At 42.9% G+C, this 5,245-nt stretch overlaps 1 non-coding gene across 1 annotated transcript; it reads left to right on the top strand.

The window, feature by feature from the left end:
• The first annotated feature begins 475 nt into the window (after nucleotides 1-475).
• On the top strand, nucleotides 476-637 carry LOC138565540 (U1 spliceosomal RNA). Its single transcript, XR_011301384.1, has one exon. It is a non-coding gene; the product is annotated as a U1 spliceosomal RNA (small nuclear RNA).
• Nucleotides 638-5,245: the final 4,608 nt, after the last annotated feature.

Below are 5,245 nucleotides of genomic sequence, written 5' to 3'. Positions count from 1 at the left end.
CGCTGTGCAGGCTCGGCTAACACAACACGGCATATGGTTGCGGCAAAGATGTCAAAGCTTCAGCATTGTCATTGAGCAGAACTCTGAGATTCAGGGGTGGTGGAGCGTCGAGGTCCAGGATGATTATGATGGTGTCAATGGGCCCAGCGCTGAGCAGCTCCGCTCAGGAGGGCCATGGGCCCGTGTGGGGCCGACAGGCCAGTGGGCAGACTGCAACAGGCCTGCTTGAACCATCCTGCGATTTATACAAATCTCGGGCCGAGCAGGGCCTGATGGGAGAAAGGAACTGCTACAATCTGCTCTTCTGCTGGGCTCTGCCTGCCGGAGCATCCCCCTGCACACGGGACAGGCAGCTCTGCAGAGGCTCAGAGCTTCCGGGGGGTGGGGGCCGGGGCTGGGTCAGGGCCTGCCTTCTCACCCTCGCTTAGCGGGGCTTCCAGAACTGGCCCAACCCCTGCCCTCTTGCATGCAACTCATACTTAACTGGCAGGGGAGAATCTGATCTCAAGGGCAGATTTCCCAGGGTGAGGTTTACCCATTGCACATCGGATTTGCTGACCCCTGCTATGTCCCCAAATGCGGGATACACGACTGCATTATTTCTGGTAGTGGGGGACTGCGTTCCTGCTCTCCCCCCGATTTATTGGTGAAAGAAAAGGTAAAGTGTGCACTAGGCCTGCTAGGTTTCATACTTTAAGATTGTGCTCACATTGCGTTTCTTCAATTAGGTTCACCTTTGGGTGATCGCTTTTCCACATTTTATCTTTTGAATAGAATTATGCTTCTTTCATCACCACAGAAGTAATGTATATTACAGAGATAAGCTGCCATATGTATTGGGCACACTGTACATGCTCAGGCAGCATCAATCATGCTTTGTACAGGACAATGCTGGCCAAAATTGGGAACAGCCAGCATAGACAAGTTGCTACAGAGGCATATTTTGGGTACAACCAGCATGACAACGTGTTATATCAGTGACAGTGCTGTCTTACACTGTGGACACATTGATCATTAAAATGTGTTGTGTTGTAAAATGTTCTTTTCTGCTGTTGGTGATATGGAATTTTCATGTTCCCCTTTAGGACTGATTGTAAACTTATGGCTTTTTGGTCACCTTTTCTGCTGTAAAATGCACCATTTCAACCCCATATTTGAAACAAAATTCTTGGGGGGGAAACCCCCCCAAACCCTCCCTAGATCCTTGTAGCTCCCTCGCTACGCTCGGTCGCCCCCACCATTTCAGAAAATTATTAACACACAGACACTGATAGAAATCACAAGCAACTAACCGTTGATCACTGCCCATGACACCAATAGCTATCTTTGGGACTGCATAGCTATCACTGCCTGTGATGCTATTGTGTCAAAGGTCACACAATATCGCTTTTTAATATACTGCTTTATGTGAGGTTGTTGACTTTTGGCTCGCCGGCCCACTGGGTGACAAAAAGTTAATACTTCGGCCCCACATTCAAAAAGGTTGGACAAGCCTGTTTTAAGGGAAAATTTGCCAAATGTCCGTATTATTATTTTGGCTTGAGCAGTTAAGGTTTGCAATTTGCGTTTTAATTCTATGTTGTTCATCTCACAGTTCAATGAGTCAGTCATTGTAATACCCAAATACTTATATTGTGAGATGGTTGTGACTTCCACATTATCCAGTTTTCACTTCTAAGGACTCTGCTTTATTCTAAGGTTTGGTCAACAGACCATAACTTACGTCTTATCTGTTTTTATTACGAGGTTGTTTTGCTTTACATAAAAATCAAGGGTCTTTAGCATGTTTTGAAGGCCTAATGGAGTTTGGGATCATAACACAAGATCATCGGCATATAATAGATAGCATATTTTTTGTTTGCCTATTTTTGGGGGATCATGTACCACCTTAGGAAAGGAGATACCCATATCCAATATAAACAAATTGAATACTGTTGACCCCAGAATGCAGCCCTGTTTAAGGCTGTTATAGGTTGCAAATTGTACTGTTAATTGTCCATCTAAAGTCAGTCTGACTTGCATTTTAGTTTTAGTATGTAAAGAGCATGATGAATGCACAAAGTGAAGGTGGACAATTGTAAGAAACTAATTTCTGATGTAATAGGAGCCGATCAATGGAGTCAAAGGCGACTCGAAAATCAAAAATGCTAAGTAAAGCAATTGATTTCGAGATGCCATGTCAGATTTGATCATATTTAGAGCCATGATATTTGGAATTGTGCCGAAGTCGGTAACAAATCCAGATTGGAAAGGGTCTCGTAATTGGGTTCTTTGGGTCCACTCATTAAGGTCCCTTAATATTAATCATGAGAATATTTTTCCGGGAGCATCCAGAAATGCTATAGGTCTGTAGCTCATTGGGAGTTGATGATCACCCATTTTATAAATGGGGACAATGATAGAGTGTCTCTAAGAGGGGAATAACAGCTGTGTTTTATTTATGGCAGTGCCTCATTAGGACCCAGGCGGTAAGGGGTTTACGGCGGCGTAAACAGCGCCGACCCTTACCGCCTGATTCCGAGGTCCCTTAGCGCCATGGAGGATTTAACACCTGCTTTTAGCAGGTGTTAAAATCCACAGCGCTAAGGGACCATGTTGTTAATTACGCCACCGTAATTTACGGTGGCGTAATGAACGCCTTCCCCACTCCCATTATGGCCTATGGGGCAAAAATGGGAATGGGGAAGGGTAAATGGGTTAATGGGGACTTACCGCCCCGCCAACCTCGGAATGGGGCGGTAAGTCCGCCAACCACCATGGCGTAAATGTAGTTTACGCCATGGCGGTAAAGGTACGGCCCAGGCGGTAACTTACCGCCTGGGTCGTAATGAGGCAAAGTTAGCCCAGATTTCTGGATTCTTTTTCAAAGTTTAATTTGAAAGACCATCCGATCCACAAGCTCTAGAATTGCTTGCCTTTTTGAAGTAAAATTGTATATCGGCCAAATCAAACTTGAGAAAGAAATTACTCAATATTTACGAGTCCAATCCCAAATAACCTCTGGGAGTGAGTAGAGCCTAGAGAAATGCTCAATCCAGAGCTGCTCTATAACACCATTGGCTTGTATTACACATTGCGATCCTTGTGAGACTTCATTTAATAAAGCCCAGGTTTTCGCCATATTTTTAGTTTGTGTCATTCTCAACATTTTTAATCCATCTTCCTGATATAACTTTGCCCGTTTACGTCTGAGCCAGTTCTTATACCTAGTTTGGAGTCATGTTAGAAGAGCTGTTGTTTTAGGGCTTCTTGCTTATGAGCTCTAAACAAAGTTTTTTACATTTTCACCTCGTGATTATAAAAATGAAGTTTTACATGTAGTAGGCTTTGACGATTTATGTTGGAATAGGTGCATCATCTCACAGTACATAACATTTTGTGTGTTGTCACCTACATTTCTTGTATTCAATTCCGACAATAATTCGTTAAAATCCTCTAATGACTCATCCGACCATCATAGTCTGTTTTGACCAGGGTTTAACACAAGGAATCTTTGTTGATGACAGCTCCTATTGAGTTGGTTAGTGCTAGGTATAACCCATTTAGTTGTTAATTGGTCATGATCACTCATATTTGATTTCACAATAAAAAAATCCAAAATCAGAGAGAATAAATTCAAGTTCACATAAATGTTATCAATCGTAGAGTGACTCACTCCCCTGAGCCATGTGAGTTGTGGGAGAATGTCTGACTTAAATGCTCCGTTTAGTCTGCACAAATTCTGCGATTTTATAAACTGATTCCATTTTAGTGATCTGCTTTTATTGATTGCGGATTTCTCAGATACACAATTGAGATTCAAGTCACCTGCTAGTAATATATAGGAGACTGATGGAACTAAAGCAATCAGCAGAAACAATTTGACGAAATCTTTAAAGAAGCAGGTATCAGACATTCCCACTGGGTTCCAATACAGATTGACAACCGCACATCATAATGAATTTGTGTATACCTTTATCAATTGCATATAGCTATTAGGCAGGCCCATTGCCCAGATTGTGGGCCAGAGTCTTGTTTTATTGCAATAAGTAGGCCATATGTTGGTCTCCCTCAGTTTGTTTTGTGAGCAGCATTTAAATGAATATCATACTTGTCCCATATCAGGACCTCTGTGAGCCACGTCTATTGCAAAAGTAAAATATCGAATCCATCCAAAGAGTTTTCATTGTTGTTTAACAGGTGCTTGAATCCTCTGGAGTTCCAACTAAGCAAGGACATCTCCAAATTAGGAGTAATTACGTCTAGTTAATTAGAGGCTTCAAGACATTTGCAAACACGCCCATTTTGGCTGCCTGGAATCAGGTTTCTGTGAGAAGTGGACCGCAGGTCTTGCCCCTTATTTACGAAAACAGGCTTTGTACCATTTGGAACATTTATCAATGGGGCCTCTATTGAGATTTCAAACCCCAGAGAAAATAGCTGGTTTTTGGTCAACCATATTGTGTTTTGTATGACTCGATAATTCATCCAGATTCTGACATTATTTAGCCTGGAAGCATTTGGAAATTACACTAGTGCAATGTCAGTTCATACAATATCTTCAAGTTGAGGAAAATCTGAGAATATGGCTAAAATAGATCGCCGATTTAAGTCAAACTGCATACAAGGACTCGGTCTGCATTCCACATTTAAATAATGGGCAGCCGGCCGTTTTGAGAGCTGTAATGTCTTTTGGTCAATTTTCTCTTTCAGCTCCTCTTTTGTATTTTGAACCCCCCCCCCCCCCCCGGCAGACTTATTTCCCTATTATTGACTGATAACTGATCTGAGCACAGATTGAATGAGCTGAATTATCGCTGGTGCTAGATCAGCTAAAAAGGAGCATTTTGTCTTACGTGCTGAGAGCAATTTAGAGCTCGGTGTAACTCCTTCCGACTCCAATGGGCCAGTACTTCTGCTTAGCTGATTGTCTTTACGATTTCCTCACCAACATCAGCTATCCTCACACCAGATTTTGCCGTTGATGTTTTCTTACTCAGTGGAGCTTGCCTAACACATTGTACATTTCCACCATTCATGGGCAAGCTTTCAGATAAATTTGGTCTCCCCACTATAGGGAGTAACGGTTGACCGGCCATATCGGCATCCACCGCTCTTCTGATCTCCCAGCGGTGAAGATCAGTAGGGTCTAAAGTGAGCAGTAGGCCAATAATACTTTTGGTAAATGAGACCTTTCTAGGGGCGAGAGTTTTGTCTGTGTCAATTTCAGCTGAACCACACCCAGAGACAACTTCAACTAGCTCAT

This window comes from Ambystoma mexicanum, chromosome 1q (assembly GCF_040938575.1).
Source record: "Ambystoma mexicanum isolate Mex_15411 chromosome 1q, UKY_AmexF1_1, whole genome shotgun sequence".
Classification (NCBI taxonomy): Eukaryota; Metazoa; Chordata; class Amphibia; order Caudata; family Ambystomatidae; genus Ambystoma; species Ambystoma mexicanum.
The sequence above is the reverse complement of the archived record's forward strand: the minus strand, read 5'-3'. Positions and strand labels throughout refer to the sequence as shown.